Below are 19,881 nucleotides of genomic sequence, written 5' to 3' on the forward strand. Positions count from 1 at the left end.
TGCTTGATTATATTTTTAACGCTTTTACCCTTCTTCCTGCTGACATTAAAGGCATTACTAAGCTCATGTATACCCCGCATCAGCGACTGCTTTTTGAGGCTCGCTGGAGGGAGGAGGCAGCTGTTAGCGCAGATCTCGCTAGACCCCAGGGAGATCCGTTAGCAGATATCACTGTAGATGAACTTCTAGGACAAGGTCAACATATGAGAGTAGAAGCTCAAGCGGCACTAGGACCTGCCAAGCTACGGGAAGCTATGGCAGTTGCTAAGAAAGCTATGGGTAAAGTCCGAGCCCCGGGTGGGATCCCGATGTATATGAACATTAAGCAAGGCAGAGAGGAATCTTTAGGCTCTTTTGTTGACAAAGTTATGGAAGCCATCTCAAAAGCTGGGGTTCAAGAGCATATGCATGATACGTTACTTAAGCAATGCCTTTTACAAAATGGCAATCAAGCCACCCGTGCCCTTATTACTTCCACCCCAGGGGATTGGACTGTCCAGCAGCTCCTAGAAAAGGCTGCTACCATGCCCACTGGCTCTCAGCTGTTCTTAGCACAGGCTTTAGAAAAGTTAGGTGAAGGGCTTAAAGAACAGGCTATTAGCTCTCAAAATCAGGTTATGGCAGCCCTTGCTCCTCTCCAAGCGGCAGCAGCACGTCCCCGCCCAGCTCCAGGTGGCCGCATGAAGTGTTATCGCTGTGGGACACCCAGTCATATTCGTCAGGAATGTACAGCCGCAAGAATTTAGTGACCCAGCGCGAACAGCGGCCGCGCGACGACACAAGTAACCGCTCCAGCACCTCTACCTGTCCCCGCCCAGCGACAAGCGGAAGTCTCGGCCTGGACCTGGCAGCCTCAGTAGATACCGAGTTGCTAACATCAGAAATCCATCGCATTCCCACTGGTGTCATCGGACCTGTGTACATTAATGGCCAAGCTATGGGAGGACTTATTGTAAGTCGTTCATCTGCAATTACAATGGGACTCCTAGTAGAGACTGGTCTTGTTGATGCTGACTCCGCTAAAGAAATTTTTATTTTAGCACATACCGATTATCCTCCCGTTAAGATCCCAGCAGGACAAAAGCTAGCACAACTAGTACCATTACCACATCTGGCTTCAAGCATTCCGCCTGTTTGTGATGCACCTAGGTGTCAGCCAAGTCCTGGCTCTACTGGATCTCTGACCTTACTCACTATTGATCTCACCTCCCGCCCACGGAAGCGTTGTCTCCTGCTGCATCAGGCAGAGTCCATCACCTTGGAACCTATCCTCAACCCCCGACGCCCATGCCTTGGGTGCGCTACAAAGACCCCAAGACGGGACCTTGGCAAGATCCTGTAAAAACCTTGTACTGGGGAAGAGGTTACTTATGTGTGTCCACTCCGACAGGTCCCCTATGGGTTCCGGCCAAATGGACTAAGCCTGTTGTCACTGATGAGCAATCCACAACAGAAGAAGAAAAGAAGGGTACAGAGGAAGATCTCACAGATCCTGCAGGAAGTTGAGCAGCGGTTTTGCATTACCTTCCTTGTGGACTCTGAACAGGAGATAGAGGGTTATCTCCTCCCACATTTGCAGAGACACTTTTTGCGCTTTTGCCAGTCTAGTTGCTTTGCATGTAATTGTAATAATCATAAGGCGTGGGTAAGATTGCTTTGCGGAGGCTGTAATTTACAGTGGTGGGTCCACCAGCAACATCTATCAGAAGGGTTTTGGTGTCAGTCTTGCAGTTTTCACTGGCACCGTGAGACGGCTCAAGGAGCATTAGTACAACTCACAGGCAAAAATATCATTGACAGTTTGCAATTAGTTGAAAATCTTGAAGATCTGCAGCTAAGAGAATTAGCGTGGTCAGTACAGCATTTAGCAAAAAAGATCTTAGCCGATAGCTACTCTGTAGTTTTGCAATCCTCATGCCAACCAAATATCGGGTCCCCATTCAGTGGCAAGTTGACCCAAGAAAGTGGGATCATGTTTGCCAGCGGTTTAAGCATCGTGCTGCTAATTGCAGGCTCAATAATGGGTCACCCCCTTTCCTACCCTCCTAAGGTGTTTGACCCTAGAGATAATATCTGGGTCTCCTTGGCATGTGAATTGAACACCACAACATTCTGTGCCTCCTTAGCCACACCCAGTACCCCATTTTTGACATGCTTAGTTGGAGTACCACTAACAGATAATACATGGCGTAACTTCGTAATCGAGACCCAGAACCAGTTCAAAATTATTAGACCATTAAAATCCACAATGAATATTACCGCTGGCCTACAAGAGTATGATAGCTGGGATGATAAACTCCCGGTGGGCCCTGAGCCACAAGAGATAGAACTAGTTGATTCCCTTAACGCTACAGCCTGTATTTATATTAATAGTTCACGTAATTTATGCCAAGAGGGCAGCCTTAATGGCTGTCGACTAAATGAATCCAACCCCACCTTGATTTTGGCAATGCTTTCACAGTGGGATTTAGAATGGTGCAACGTTACCGTGAGAAATCGATCTCTTGCAGCCCCTGGAACGTTTTTCCCTCGAAAGTTACCCAGAGGGTTTTTCCTAATTTGTGGGAATCGTGCCTGGTCAGGTATTCCATCCAGGCCTGTAGATGGGCCCTGTACCTTTGGCCAACTGAGTCTTGCACTTCCACAGCACCATCCTAATGCTACACACCGAACACAATGGCAGAGGTCTTTAACAGAAACTATAACACCTGAATGTCAGGATGACCTCACGCTATGGAGCAAATCAGAAGTGCTTTTTACCTCCCTTTTTGTTCCTGGTGCAGCTGCAGCACGAGCCCATCGTCACTTAGAAAAACTGGCATGTTGGGTAGTTAAACAGGCAAACGGTACCAGCCGAGTGTTGTCTGAACTTGCAGAAGATCTGAGTTCAGTCCAACACGCCCTGCTTCAGAATAGAGCAGCTATAGATTTTCTACTCTTAGCCCACGGCCATGGCTGTGAAGACTTTGAAGGAATGTGCTGTATGGACCTTGAGGATCATTCTAAGTCTATCCACGCCAAAATTAAGAATTTGATTGAACACTCCCAAAAAATAAAGACTCCAGATTTTTCGGATTAGAAGGACTTACAGAGTGGATGGGCTTAGAAGGATGGATGAAAAGTGTGATTAAATCTTTAATGCTGTTGCTAATAATTGTTTTGCTTGGTTTACTTATGCTTAGCTGTATAATGTCATGTGTAAAAAATTTAATTTTGAAGTCAGTCAATATGACTATGATCATGCAAAAAGAAAACAGGGGAAGTGTTGAGAGTCTTTCTGAAGAATGGCTAAAAAGCAAAGGTCATGATAACACAGCAGGCTTAGTAAAGATGCAGACACTGAGTCCTTGAGCAAGAAGTTGCATAGATAACAGAATGTGCATTCAGATAAGTAAGAAGACAGAAACCATATGGAAGAGGAAGATAAGACCACCGTGTTTGCAGATCCCACGGAATAGCTCCCACCAATGAGGAGCTCAACTTTTGCAATATGTATGAGCTAATTAAAGGTACTATAAGTAAGTGTAGTTTTGAAAAATAAACGAGACTTGCTGAACATCATGCCTTGAGTGCTTGTCTCCCGCGACTCCACCCGACACCCCCTGATTCACTGGCCTCGCGGTTTGCCTCTTGGTTCTTGCTGCTTGGCACTACTCGCAAAAGTAGCAACTCGAGAAGCTGCGTTTCCCAATCAAAAACTGTTTCAGATTAAATTTTGCAACACCTGTCTGTAGCTGCAGCATCGAGCTGAGTGGAGCAGGCACAGACCTGCCCCAGCCCAGCTGCCTTGCCTTGACTTGCTGTCTTCTGTGGAGAGGAAGAAATCCCTCCGCGAGTTCTAGCCCTTGACCGAGTACCAGCCGCCAGAGGGGGCCACTGCTGGAGCGATAAGAGGGATGGCTGCCGCCTTTTTCCCTTTGTTTCCCCACATGCAGTCGGCTGTGGGGGCACCATCTGGGGGAAGGGGTCACTCTGCCATTTTGAGTTTCTCTTTGTGCCTGAAATTTCAGCAACTTTGTAACTATTGACTATTACTGTTCATTTTTACACATTGCTGTTTCGCTTGGTAGTAGACTATTATTTTTTCACATGTATCTGCTCGTATTCATTTCTCCTTATTGGTGGAAAGGGATTGATTCAAGCTGTAAGGGGAGGAAGCAATTTGAGAGCATCCACCTCTTAAATTGTCTTAAACCAAGACATGGAGGAAACAGGATCTCCAACTTGGCTCTCAGCAAAATCAACCTCAAGACCAAACCCAACAGAATTCTGTGGAAAAAATCACAGCACCAGAGGTTTATCTCCAAAAAGGAGACAGAGAAGTCCTGTAACTTTATTTGAATAAAGGGAGAGACCATGGGGTATTCCCCTGAGGTGTCTCAAATTACTGGAGGACGCAGCCTCCTTTTAATCCTATTTTCCCCGGCTGCATCACCATCTCTCTCTCCCCATTGGCTGAGGTACTTGAGAGGCATGGACATCTTGAATTGCTTACTACGCAACCCCTTAACATGTGACAAAACACACATCCCAGCTCATCCCCGCCTCCCTTTCTTTTGTTCTTCTTCTTTAAATTCAGGAACTTAACACGGCCTTAGTTGAGCAACAATTCTTTGTCAGTTGGCAACATTCCTTTCTTATCTATCAGTCTCTGGTTTTACCTGCAAGCAGGTTTACACAGACTCTTAGTAAAGACACACTCATCTTACTTCTTTCAGAATCATCTTAAAAGTCACCATTTTTGAAGTTTGAACTGCCTAAAAATGTAAGTTTACTTTGGGACAGATACAGTAAAATCTACCCCACGACAACAAAAATTAACAAGATGGAGTCTGAATGCTTGTTTAAACTAATATCCATGCAGAAAGTTCACACCCTGAAAACTCTCAAAAGCAATCCAGTGCTTCATGGATACTCATGTAGCTTCTGCTCTGCACCAGCCAGGACGCTCCTCAGGATCACTGCGGAATTCTTCAGGATCCGGGCATTAGCATTGGAGTATTCTGAAAACAACACAAATTCAGAAAAAAACATTAGTTCATAAAAATGGATATTAATACGTAATTACATGGCACTTCAAAGAATCACTTTACAAATCTAAAGCCAAATTTTATATGTAACTTTGAGCTTTTATCATCTCAACACACTAACACTGATAAGACTGATCAATAGTTAACTCACATAAGTACAGTTAACTATTGGGAGACAGCAAATGTTGATCACAAAACCTAAGAAGCAGGATTTGCCTTAATCTTGTCAAGATAAGAGAACAAGAATTTACTTGAGACCAACACAGAAACCGCTGAATCATTCTATAAAGGACTGCACATGCTCCAGAAAGAAAGATGAAAAGTGCATTGTGATGAAGACTGCTGATCTTCAGTAACTACTGATCTTCAGTAACTACTGATCTTCTAACCCGGCGACAGGAGCAGCCAGTGAAAAGTGAAGTGATTGGCAGCGAGTGAATGAGTATAAATCATATAAACTATTGGTTTGGAGTTCAACCTTGTTATCTGGAGGGAGGCAGATTGTATCACTGGAGAGGAGAGATTTTAGACATTAAATTGAGAACACCCAGACACCCAACCCCTTTTCTAATAACTTCCCTTCTGAAATTCTGTGGAAACAGTGGTGAAGCTTGGACTTTGTGTACATATATTAATTGTGAGAGAAAGTGGTATCGTACTAGGAGAAGTGGGTGGTGTCCAAAATGAGGGTGTAAGTAACGTTAAAGTAAGGGGAGAGTGACAGAGAATAGTGAGAGATTTATTGTAGCTTTAGTGTGTAGACTTAGAAGGCTTGGAAAGAAAAGTGGGAGAAGATGTGCAGGAAGGCTTGAGTGGAAGAGAGAAGAGAGGGAGAGAAAAGAGAGGAACAGACAAAGGAGGCAATAGGATCATCAGAAAGCAAGGAAATAACCCAGAAGAGTCCGCTGGGATGTGTGTTGGCACATTAGAAAGAACTAGGAGGAATCCCCAGAGGGACTATGAAAAGAGCCCCTTAATTAAATACTGTAACAAATGGTGGCCACTATACAAATTAAATGATGGTGAAAAGTGGCCAGAAAATGGGACTTTAAACTACAACATCTTACTACAATTAATGTTAGTTTCAAGGAGGGAGAATAGATGGGATGAAATTTCCTACACGGATTGTTTTTTTACTTTAAGACATAAACCGGAGTGGCAGAAATTGTGTGGTACCAATTTGGCACCCCAGGATTCAATGGTCCTGCTTTTAGAAAAGGAGGCAAAAGGGAAAAGCCGCATGAAGAGGTGTTGCTCATCATGCAGTATAGGGCAGAGATGTTTAAAGCTCGAAACGGAGGGAAACCAGGATCCCTTAGAAACTCAGTTAATGAAATACAGTGGTGACACCCTAACATCAGGGACAACGTCCCCAGCATCCCTAACATCCCCGGAGGGTAGTGGAGACAAAGGGACAAGTGAGGCTAGCTCAGGAATATCATCCAGAACTAGGAGCAAGACCCCTGTAGAGAAGAAGCTCACAGCACTGCTCATACAAGTGGTAGGGCCAGACGGGGGAATAACAAAAGTTAAAGCACCATTTACAGCTCTGGATTTAGATACCCGGAGGGAGGCAGCCAGAATGTATAGAGAAGACTCTGAAAAGGTAGCAAAGAGGTTTGAATTAGTTGTTAGAAATCAGGATGTTGATTGGGAGGTTATAGACTTAATGCTATCAGAGTTAACTGAAACAGAAAAAGCAGCTGTAATATCCACAGCAAGAACACATGTGCAGGGACAAATAGCTACTGGGATATTACACGGTAATGTAGATAATATTTTCCCCACAGCAGATCCACATTGGGACCCAAACGATCCACAAACACATCCGTTTTTGGTTGGATACAGGAAATTAATACACTGGGGACTGCTAAACACTATACCTAAAACGGTTAATTGGTCATTGTTGTTCACTATTCACCAGGAAACTACTGAGTCCCCAGGCTCATTTGTAGAAAGGCTAAGAGATAGTATGAGGAGGCACGCTACACTGGATCCAGCTTCTGAAATCAGGCAGCAACAGTTAATATCCTTATTGATGGGTCAGTCAGCGCCAAATATACGCAGAAAATTGCAAATGATCAGGGAACCAGATAACCGGAACGTAGAGAACCTTTTAGCAGCGGCATGGAAAGTTTATAACAACAGAGCACAGCCCCTTACGGTCGTGGTCACCCAGGTTAGGGGACCGAGATTCCCCAGGGGGGGGAGGAGGCCTCCACCTAGGGGGCAAAGACAGCAACGCCCAGCCCCTAACCAATGTTTACTGTGTGGCCAGCTCGGGCACTGGAAGCAGAATTGTCCTATGAATCGTGCCGCGATTCCGACGACATCAGAATCATCAGTGCCGCCGGACCAGTGACTGTAGCACAGCTGTACCGTGAGTGATGGGGACCAGCAGGTCCCTCCCTAGCAGACTCGCTGGTTAAAGTTAGGCTAGGGGAACGGGAGGTGGAATTTTTGGTAGATACTGGAGCCACATTCTCAGTCCGGAATCAGACTCTGAGTCCTGTAAGCAATGATTATGTCCAAGTTATTGGGGCCATGGGGAAAACAGAAAAACCCTACTTTTAAGACCCTTAAAATTTACACTAAGTAAAATGATGAGAATGCATCAATTTTATATCTTCCAAATTCACCAAAGCCACTGCTAGGCAGGGATCTCTTAACTTGGTTAGAAGCAAAAATAGAATTTACAGAACAAGGAATGAGACTACAGGTTCCCGAGGAAAAATTAATTATGGCCTTAAGTTTAGCAAATTTGCCTAAAAGAGGAGAAATACCCATGGATAGTGAAATAACAGATCAAGTGATCCCACTAGTATGGGATGTTGAAATTCCAGGGAGATCAAAATGGGCTTCCCTGGTGAATATTGAACTACTAGAAGGCGCACGACCAGTGTCAGTTAAACAATATCCGCTAAGACAAGAATCATGAGTGAGAATAGAACCAACAATTGCTAAATCTATTGATCAAGAGTTGTTAAGAGAGTGTAAGTCTCCCTACCCCAATAGGGAGTACCCCAATTCTACCTGTACAAAAAGCCAAATGGAAGTTATAGATTGGTTCAGGACCTGAGGGCAATAAATGCAATAACAAAAACACTGCATCCCATAGTGGCCAATCCTTACACTTACAAAATTACAAAGTGACTGGGGTGTAGTTTTCAGTTCTAGATTTAAAGGATGCCTTCTTTTGTCTGCCATTAGCTGAAAGCAGTCGGGAAAATTTTGCATTTGAATGAGAAAACCCCAGAACAGGGAAAAAAGCCAACTTACATGGACCATATTGCCACAAGGATTCCAAAAATAGCCCCACAAGAATTGGAGATCATTAGCTAAAGAACTGGAAGCCTGGACACCGCCACTCTGGGAAGGTACACTTCTGCAGTACATTGATGACCTACTAATAACAAGAACCCGTGAAGATTGCAAGGAATGGGCTGTAAGTCTTTTAAATGTTCTGGGACTAAGCGGATATAGGCTCTCCCCTGAAAAGGCTCAGCTAGTCCTCCAAAAAGTGAAATATGAACTGGCAGGAGGAGAGAGAGCCTTGGAAAATAACAAGAAAGAGACAATTTGTCAAATGCTCCAGCCAACTACAATCAAAGAACTGAGAACTTTTCTGGGAATGACAGGATGGTGTAGGTTGTGGATCTACAGCTATGGACTAATTGTGAAACCTTTATACCAACTCCTAAAAGAGACTGGGGAAACTCACCTATGCTGGACACCAGAGACTAATAATGCATTTGTAATTCTGAAACGTGAGTTAATGCAAGCTCCGGCATTGGGCATACTGGATGTCACTAAACCTTTTCTGTTGTTTTCACATGAAAGGCAAGGACTGGCGCTGGGACTTTCAGCACAGAAGCTGGGACCATACAGAAGGCCGGTGGCTTATTTCTCCAAGCAGCTGGACGTGGTCAGCCAAAGATAGCCCACCTGCCTGTGTGCAGTGGCAGCTGGGACCCTGAACATAGAGGAAGCCCTCAAGTTCACAATGGGCCAGCAGATAACCATTTTTGTCTCACATACAGTGTCAGCAGGGCTCACGCAGAAAGGAAATCACTGGTTAACCCCATCTCGCTTTCTCAAACACCAAGCTGTCCTAACAGAATCGGAGGACGTGACCATCCAAGTAACTAACGTCTTCAATCCAGCAGCTTACTTCCAGGGCAAGGCCGCTGAGGAGCCTGTACAGCATGACTGCATTGAAATCATGGAGGCGGTTTACTCTAGCCACCCAGACTTGAAGGACTCTCCACTAGAAAATGCAGACAACTGGTTCACTGATGAAAGCACCTATGTCAAGAATGGTAAGCAGTTTGCTGGCTATGCAATTACAAGCACAGACGCTGTCCTTGAAGCAAATCTGTTACCTGTGGGGACATCAGCTCAAAAAGCTGAGGTAATAGCTCTGACTCGAGCCTTGGTATTAGCTGAAGGAAAACTTATCAACATTTGGACTGATTCAAGGTATGCTTTTGGGGTGGTACACACTCCCAGGGCTATTTGGAAAGAAAGAAGTTTATTGACCTCACAGAAGAAAGAAATCAAGCATGCTACTGAAATTTTACACTTGCTGGAAGCAGTGTCAAAACCTTCAAAAGTGGCTATAATGCACTGTAAAAGACACTCCCAAGGTAACACCATCCCTGAACTGGGAGATGCTGTGGCAGACAAAACAGCAAAGGCAGTGGCCAGTGGGGTTCAGCTCCAACCCCTAGCTCTAATCCCTTCTAGCATCCTTATGGGTGAAAAACCCCCACCGTACAACACTGATGATTTAAATTGGATACAAGAAGAAAAGGGACAAGTAAGAACAGATGGGTGGGCTAGAATAAAGGGTCTCATAGTCATACCCAGAAAACTGTTAAAATTATTTATCCAGAGCAAACATTCTAAGACACACTGGGGAGTTGATGCTCTGCATAACCACTTAAAGGACAAAGTGATAGCACCAAAATTAAAAGAGACAATTGAGGACATAACTTCCACTTGTGAAATCTGTCTTAAAAACAACCCTAATACCACTGTTAGGTTAAACACAGGGACTATCCCTAAAAGAGCCTTACTAGGGGATGTGTGGCAAACTGACTTTTCTGAATTACCTAGAAAACGGGGATACAGGTATCTTTTAGTTGTCACAAATACTTTTTCAGGTTGGCCAGAAGCTTTCCCTTGTAGAAAAAACAAGGCTAGAGAAATTGTTAAAGCTTTAGTACAAGAAATTATTCCACGATTTGGGGTACCCAGAGAAACAAATTCTGATAGGAGATCACACTTTGTAGCCCAGGTAGTGCAATGAGTGAGTCATCTACTGGGTATACATTGGCAGTTACGTACAGCATACAGGCTTCAGGCAAGTGGACAAGTAGAAAAGATGAATCACTTAATAAAACAACAATTAGCCAAAATTTGGCAGGAAACTAATTTCTATTGGTATCAGGCTCTGCCCACGGCTTTGCTAAGAATTAGGCTAAAACCACAGCTTAAGGAAAAACTAAGTCCCTTTGAAATTCTGTATGGAAGGCCCTATGGAACAAACGTGATTCACAATGACAGTGTGGCTCTGGTAGGGCAAAGCTACCTAATAGATTATGTAAAGCATTTAGGTCAAAAATTACAATCAATACGGACTACAGTTGTTAATTGTCAACCGCCACCACCTGATAAAGCCTTTCATAATGTGAAACCAGGGGATTGGGTTTCTGTTAAGTCTCTTTCAGGGGATCCACTTCAGGAAAAATGGGATGGACCTTATCAGACACTGCTGACCACTCATACAGCAATTAAAGTACAAGGAAAACCGACCTGGATCTATCTATCAGGACCAAACCTGCACCAAAACCAGAGTGGGAAGCAAGAAGAACAGGACCTCTGCGCCTTCAACTACGAAAAATCAACACAACATGATTTGGACCATACTGGTGATGTTGGTAACTGGGGTAGGTGCATGGGACCAGAATACATACCTTCAATTGCTCAAAGGTGTTGTTGAGAACTTTAATCTGATTGCTGGATATGTTCTCAGCTGCCTGAGAATTCTGCTAGAGGCTTTCCTTTGGTTGGGGCAGCATTCCCTAATACAACAGAAATCTATGCTGCACTTAGTACTAACAGGCTTTCACATTATGTCAACATATCCCTAGATCAACTTCAGTGGAAATTAGAGACTGAGGAGCCAGTAAATGACTCCTCACTGGTACCTTGCGTGCTGCAGTGCTGGGAGGAATCTATAACCAAAAACTCCGGAGGAAATAAGACAGACTCCAAATGCGGGAACTTAACATTTATAGGCAGCTACCCCAACTGCTCAGATTTTTAGACCTATGGGGGGACTAACATGTAGAATAAGAATCAAACAAGACAAGGACCAAAGCCCAAGGGTTGGCCAGTGCCCACAGGGCGGGATTGGTACTGGATATGTGGACACAGCACCTATAAAGTTTTACCCTTGGGATGGCAAGGCCGCTGTGTCATAGGACCAGTATTTCCCCACATTAAAGTTGTCTCTCAACTACAAGGCTTGCTCCAAACTTTTATATGCAGGACCAAGAAGACATTGAACCCCTTGATTGTCCGTTTCTCGCGCTTTCACGTGTCGGAGGAAAATAACTTTAAGGGATGGGACTATGCAATTACACAAATTTATTGTTCAAAATAACAAACGCATCAGTCGAGGCGTGAGATTTTACAACACCTCCGAGTAATGGCGACTAGTCACAAGATTTAAGGTTACATCATAATTTATAATTTTCTAATCCAATAGATAGTTAAAACGACACTTTGTTTTAGATTAATGACCTATCACCTGTGGCACTTCTCACTGCAATGCAGCTATGTCTTGACCAATAACTTCTCATGTCACGTACACACAGATGTCTCTCTTATACCATCTACATTCTTAACTTAAACTATATAAAACCACACTATTATATTTTAAAACCCTTCACCAAAACACCCAGTGTACAATTTTACTTATAATGACAGGAGCACAAGTTTGTAATCCTTTTGCTTAAAGTCCACAAATCTCTGTCAATTAAGCCAGACCTAGTCTCTCCCAGGGTTGTAAATCAAAGCCTCCTTTAATTGCAGGAGTTTCTACTCCTCTGTCTCCCACACTTGAAAGATAGGCCCACTAGATTTCAGAGCTTTGCCAGATGGTTTGTACCCAGCCTTGGAGCAAGTGAGCTAGAGAAATCAATAGCGCATCTTCCCACTACCGTAGAAACCATAATGAATGCCAGTGCAGATGCCATAAGAGCACAGCAAATTGAGATTAAGAGCATCTCACAATTGGCTGTATAGAATAGACTTGCATTAGATTTGCTGTATGCCAAAGAGAGAGGAGTATGTACAGTTAAAAATACAAGCTGTTGCAGTTATGTTGATTTAAATAAATGCATAGGAAGAGATTTGCAGACAATTCTGGACAAAACACAAACATTGCATCAGATCACCTTAGACGACACTTCTTGGGGGTTTAAAGATGTATAGGACAAACTTACAGCATGGTTGCCCAACTTATCCTGGCTTAAACAATTGTTCATAATAGTTATTTGTATAATTGCATTGTTATTTACTGTTTGCATTAGTAGTTATTGTTGTACGGTTTTATGTACTTGGAATCGCAATGCTTATGCTCAATGGCAAAAAACCAGAAACAAGATAGAGAAGGGTACTTACTTTCAAGACATGAAAGGTTTGTAAAGAATTACAAACGATCAAGGAAAAGGGGGGATGGAGAAGAGGGATGATCCACAGTTAACTCATGTAAGCACGAATAAACTATTAAGAGACAGCAAATGTTAATCACAAAACCTAAGCAGCAGGATTCGCCTGAATCTTGTCAAGATAAGAGGAACAGGATCTTTTGAAAACCAGCACAGAGATCACTGAATCATCCAGCGAAGAACTGCGCATACTCCAGAAAGAAAGGTAAAAAGTGCATTGTGACGAAGACTACTGATTTTCATCAGAAAGACCCCCGAGGAAGAAGAGGAGCCTTCCTCAGTGCGCCCATCAGCGTACACAGCGCATGCATGGCACGTATGCTAATGATATTAATGACTTCCGAGAACGAATTTGTATAACCACTCCTATCCCAAGGAATGTGATGACTGTTCATGAATTTTACACATAATATTGTGTTGTAGGAAGTGCCGTGTGTGTGCGTTAGGAGGAGCGATCCCCCACACACCCAGCGCCGCATAAAGCAAATACCCGCTTCTCTGACTCTGTCTCTGAAGTGTCTCCTGGCCTGCTTTGGGGCGATTCAGCACCACTTTTCAATAAATCTTCAGGTTTGATAAACAAATATAAGCAGCAAAATATTTATCTTCATGAAAAATAGAACTCACTCTTTATCAAAATTTGAAAGATTTAATAAGGGACAAAGTCAACAAGGCCAAAGGTAACAGCGCTGGATGCATAGCTACAGCCAGAGGCACACAGTCAGCAGTGGCAAACCCCCCTCATATACCCCTGGGTATTGCATCAGCTAATTACATATTTATAAACCATTTTTCATATTAAAATCCTTTTTGAACTAGTTAACATAAGTCCTCCCCTGTCCCGCCTTTTTAGAGCATGTGCAGTTGTCTTCGTTGAGGGCAGTTGTTACATTTCGATACATTCAATAGGTTTCGATTCCCTCACTGGTTAGGTTATCCAATTACAGTAATCCCCCCTATCTCAATACAAAGTTTGTGTTAAAAATAGATCTAAGCCCCAGTGAAAGTCAACACTCAGTCCCCTTCCCTCATAACAACAAAACCACTCCCACAGAACCAACAATAAAATGCACATAACAACAAAACCACTCTCACAGAGCCAACATTACAATGCACAACACATCTGCAAAAGCCAACATTATAAAATGTACTTTTCACATTTCACATTTTGTACATTTCACTTTTTTTTTTTTTAAATGGTTTGAATCCCAAGAGGAAAATGCTGTCAAAAGTGTCAGGAAAATCCACAAACGCCAGAGGTTTATGTCCAAAAAGGAGACAGGAGTCCTGCAACTTTATTGGAATAAAGGGAGAGAGTGCCCTGGGGCACACGCCCGCGGGGTTTTCTCTCTCCAGGTCTCGGAGGGCGCAGCCTCCTTTTATCCTGCACTCCCGGCCGCAGGTTGCCCTCTTCCTTTCCCCGTTGGCTGAGGTACCAGGAAGGTGCAGCCTTCCCAAACCGCCCACCACAGTCCCCCTTGAAGCTGGCATTTTATCGCAAAGCTCAGAAGTTCAGGCCTGTGCAGACCCACTTGTCTGTTTCAGGAGCCGAGCTCCCTGGGCTCTGTAACAAACCTGCTGCTTGAAGGCAGTAAAGACATTAAGACCCCCTTCAAAGACGTTAGCACCAAATTGTTTGTAAAGACATGAGCTTTTTTCTCAAAAGTCAGTAAAGGAGAGTCACCACCTTGGCTTGAAAGGAATGAGATGGAGGTGTCTTTACAAACTGTGGGCCTGATGGTACATAAAGCCAGATATTGATAGGTGAAAGAAGCAATGGGAGAAACCATAAATTCCATAGGAATTCCATTAATTGACACAGACTGTTACTCACTCAAGACCATGCTAAATCCCTGGATTTAGAGAAAAAGAACAGAGACACAAGGAAAATAAGGGGGGGGGGGGGGAGGAGTATAAATTAGAAGAGGGTCTGTATTAGGCGATTTGGGGAGTCTGTACCTCTCAAGTACCTCATCCAATGCGGAAAGAGAGGGGGAAATGCGGTTGGGAAATCAGGATAAAAAGGAGGCTGCATCCTCTAACAATTTGAGAGACCCCATGAGAAATTTTTTTCCCTTTATTCGAATAAAGTTACAGGACCCCTCTGCCTCCTTTTTGGACATAAAGCTCTGGTGTTTGTGGATTAATTTTCCTGACAGGCTTAAGTTGCTTTTGATTCTATTAGGCTGCAAAACCAGTAGAACACCAACTTTGTGAATTCCCAGAGGCAGTGGATCTGGCTGGTGCTCCATCTCTTGACTGCAGATGTGCTGACAACCTGGAATAAGTTCTGGGGTGTTTCCTGACAGCACCCAGAATTATCCAGGGGGTTCCCATTAGACACAAAACTTAAAATGTCTTTTAAAAGTATAGTGCAAACACAAGAGAGCTCAGTGGTGGGTGGAAACTGGAATGGACAGTGCCCTTCTGTGGAGGCCATGGCAGTGGTCTCCATGAAGGTGCTGGACAAGTATGCATTATCCTTTCTGCATGTGGGTGCACTCTCATCCTTCTTTTGTGCTCCCTCAGTACACATCTGATACTGGGCTGCTGAGTTTTTGGGGTACTGTTCCAAGGAAAGCTCAAAATTGGGCTGTCCTCAGCCAGACTTACAGTATCTTTCAGATGAGGAATGGGACTATTCCAGGCAGAAAGGAATAACAAGATTCAAACTCTGTTTTGTTTAAGGCAATCGTGCAAAAATGTGCAGTTGAAAACTCCCTTTGATTTCAGGGCTCTCCCCTAGTCTGAATCTTGCAACACTTTTTGTTGAGACATAGAAATGAAATGGGGAAATCAGATCATCCTTACCTGCAGCTCAAGGTGAGCAGACAAAATCTCTGGGGGTATATTGTTTTTTTAAACATGTTTCAGCATTGGAGGAGCTGTGCACAGCAAATACCTGCCGGTGCCTGGGGCTTGGCCAGTGTCATCTGCCAGGATAAAAGGAGCAAGAGGTTACCATGGGGTCTGGTTATCACTCTGTTGGGGTTCCTGTTTCCCTGCATGCTGCTGGAGGCAAATGCCCTTTCTGGACAATCCCTCTACCTCAAGATGCCCTGATTTTACTCATTGGGTTTATCTTCCTCTTTTAGGGAAGGAATGTGAAGGAAAGAGAAAAATCATTTAGGGACAAAACATGCCAAGGGCTTTACAAGAGTGCTAAAACAAATGTGCTGACCCATCTGTGTGCCCAGATTGCTGACATTTGAAGGTCAGGATCATTTGAAAGATCACTTGAAGGGCCTCAACTAATTAGGGGGATGTATCTGTAGACACTTTTTATTATCTCTTGCAGCAGTGGCCAGATTAATTTCTAGCTGGGCTTTCACCTTTCTAACTTTCTTTTTTGCATAACTTCACAACATCCTCGTAGCCCTACTGAGTTCTCTGCCCTTTCTTTCAGAGGTGATAAACTCTCTTTTTCTCCCTGAGTTCCAGCCAAATTTCTCTATTCAGTCAGGCCGGTGTCTTCCCTGCCAGCTCTGCATCTACACTGGCATCTGACATGGTATCTGACATAGCATCTGCATTTTCAGTGGGGTCTGTAATGGTATCTTTATCTGCAATGATACCTCTGCAGTGGGTATCCTCCTCTGCAATAGAGTCTGCTATGATAACTTAACCTTCAATACTACCTACATCTGCAATGTTATCTGCACTGGAGCTTTGGACACAAGAAGTGCTACGTATAGCATTCCATATGCAGACAGCATTGCAGATCCTGTCGCATGTGTCGATAGCATTGCACAATTCTGTGGAGCCAGCAACATTTTTACAGATGTACACATACAACACACCAGGACTCAGCACTGCTCAGGCCAAATATACACAATACCACACCATGTATGGATGGTGTTTGCCTCCCTCCACACCCACATTCCCCTCCTCTGTAGTACAGGAGAGACATCAACCAGGAGGGGACGCTGCTGCAGGGGAAGGGTGCACAAGCATTCACTGCCCAGGGAGATGCTAAGGGCATCTCAGCAGCTCAGCCTGGGCAGAAGGCTCCAGGGCTTGACACAGCCCACCAGGACTGTGTGGGACTTCAGACAGGCTCTTTTTCCTGGTAGATGGCAGGAGGAGACACCATAGACCACAGTGGAGAGGAGACCCAGCAATGCCCTTCCAGCCTGCGGCTGGCCTAGCAGCAGCTGCAGCTGAAATGATCACTAGAATACACAGCGCATACTGCATTTGTTGAACAGGCCCAAAAGAAATCCATTCATTGCCTCTGACACTCAAGCAGCTTCAACATGGACCTGGCTACAGCCTTCCTCTACTCTCTTGCAAAAGAGGATAAGGAGCCACCAACAAACTGCAGTGGAGCCAGTGTTTGTATCTCTAGACCCCATCGGAGAACACACTCTGCACTTGCTTTTGGCAGTGACACCACTGCTACAGCAGTGGGCAAACACATGTGAGCCAGGCAATATATAAAACAGAAAAAACAGGCGCAAGCCAATGTGACTTGTCAGCACGCTCTGCTATCCTTGTGTTACTAAATCCCCCAGCATGGTCAGGATAAATAAACCCCTCTAACATGTTTTTTTAGTGTTTAGTCTTTTCAGTGTTAACAAGTAAGGCATTGCTTTATCCTTGGTCTGGAGGTGTGTGTATGGCCAACAAAATTCCAGCCTTCATACAGACATAGATACAAAACTTTTTCACTTATTTATACCTTGTTAGCAAACAAAGAAATTAATGTTCATTGGTTCTAAATTACATAACTCATTAATTAGTATTCTATCTTCTATTGGCTGTTGATTTCTTGCTTCTTATGCTAATTAGTCCATATTTTTAGTCTTTTTAGTATCTTTTTCCTCCAGTAGGGACTTTCCAACACATATGAGTCTTTGTTAGTCTCCTCTTTATCTTCTGGTTTCTGCAAAAGGTCCTTGTCGTCCGTACATTCTGCATTTGTTGTGGATTTTTTTGTCACCCCAAGACAGCTTCCTAGATGTCCAGCTTCAACAATACATCTCTCTCTCCCAGGCTTTTTTCATTGAAGCGTATCAGAGTTAGTTCAGCAAAACGTAAAATTTCAGTTATTTTCCCAAGCTGTGTTCCCATAAAAGGAGCATATGACAACTTTGCTGAGCGCTGGCTAAAAGTGATTTAAGACTAACACACTACTTATAAATTACATACTGGTTATGATTAATTTTTTTAATAATTAGAAGTTAATTAAAACCATTAATTTTAAAATTAGAAAAGTTATATAATTTCCAGCAATTGGGTCTAGGAAAGGGAGCAGCCAGAGCACACAGGTGCATCTGACTGTAGAAATTAAAAGTAAAAAGAAGCAAAAAAGCCTGGGGAATCAGCAGTTCAAGTTAAAATGACACCTCCTGTCTCAATCCACGAAGACCCTGTCCATGTTTTCTTTGTTTGGACAAGGGAGAATGAAAAAAAGAAAAATAAAATTAAAAGAGGGCAAGAATATTATTAAGAACAATTTATATTCCAAGATTAAGTAACTCATGTCTTGTAGGCAAACACAGATGCCATTGCAATTACTGTTGTAAATGTAGGTATCATTTCAGACTCCATTTCTTCTGCAGGTACCATTATAGATTAAGATTCCATGGCAGAGGGAAATGCCTCTGCAGATGAGTACCCCAATGCAGTTATCATTGCACATACCATTCATAACTTGCATCTAAGCTCTGTCTTCCAGCAACCAGGCATGTTGTGTGACCATCCGCACAGGTTGAAGACATTCCTCCTACCTGACTCCCAAGGCAGAACGGTGGGCACTCCTTTGAGAGCAAAGCCTGCAACTCCAACGTGGACGTCTGCGCCATCTGCCCTGGCTACTGCCAATGCCTCCATCCAGATAGAGCTGCCAAATCGAGAGGCTGCAGTGCAGATCTCTCACTGCAGGAAGTGACTGAATCTTTCTCTAGGGCAGGGACAGGCAGCAGACCTACCTGCAAAAGGTGTGCCCAGGTGGAGGACCACCTGCGACAAGCAGCTGAGAAAGGCGAGAGGCAGTGAGACGGCTGTATAGTATCAGGGAGTCTGAGAAGGAGTTCTTTCCCAGGAAGGAGAAAGTCTGCTTGTTCCAAGCACAGTTTGCAGTAGACCCACAGCCCAAAGCCAAACAGCAAGAGACTCCCCCAGTGACACACATAGAAGGGAAGAGGACCAAGAGAACACACACAGAAGGGAGGAGGGCCAATGTGGAAGAATGGAAACTTGGAACAGCAAGGACTTCCCCCAAAGCCAGAGGTGGTCTTGCAGAACCTTTCCAGAAGACAGAGGTGCCCTTGCAGAACCTTTCAGTGGTCTGCAGGAAAGACCCAGCAGAAGAGGCACTGGAGGTGAGCAAGGCAGCCCCATCTACTCTCCATATAACAACCAGTAAGGCAGCATAAACTGCTCCCCATATAACAATCTGCACAACTAAGAAGAGGGTAATAGTAGGAGGAAACTCTTCTGAGAGGTATGGAGGCACTATTTACTGGCCTGTTGCATTCTGTGGATTATGCTGCTTACCATGGACTCATATCAGAGATGTCACTGAGAGACTACCATGCCTTGTCCGTCCACCATTACCTGCTGCTGTTGTTTCATGTGGGTGCCAGTGGCAGAGTCAAGAGCAGTCTGAGCAGCATCAGGAAGGATTACAGAGCCCTGGGGAGCAGCAGTAGCTGCTGACTTTGGAGCACCAGTAGTTTTTTCATCAGTCTTCCTGGTAAAAGGGAAGGGGTTTGAAAGAGCCAGTAGAATCTGGGGAATCAACAAATGGTTACAGGACTGGTGCCACAGCCAGGGGTTTGGCTACTTAGACCCATGGACTTGCTTTGAACAACCTGGTCTATTGGGGGCAGATGGAGTCCATCTGTCAGAAAAGTCAACGAGCATCTTCACTCACAGGCTTGTCAAGCTGGAAAAGAGGGCCTTAAACTACAGTTGCTGGGGGAGGAGAGCCTCAGTCCATCCCACTCCTATCACAGACAGCAAGAGATGTCATGAGCCTCAAGGCATCCTGGTCCAGATGGGACTGCATCCAGATGCAAGGGCTTCGCCAGCATCATGGGCATAGATTCATTTTACTACCACCTCAGCCCCTTCTCAGAAGCTGTGGCCAATGTTCCTGCCCATTT

This window comes from Coloeus monedula (genome assembly GCF_965178545.1).
Source record: "Coloeus monedula genome assembly, chromosome: 27".
NCBI lineage: Eukaryota > Metazoa > Chordata > Aves > Passeriformes > Corvidae > Coloeus > Coloeus monedula.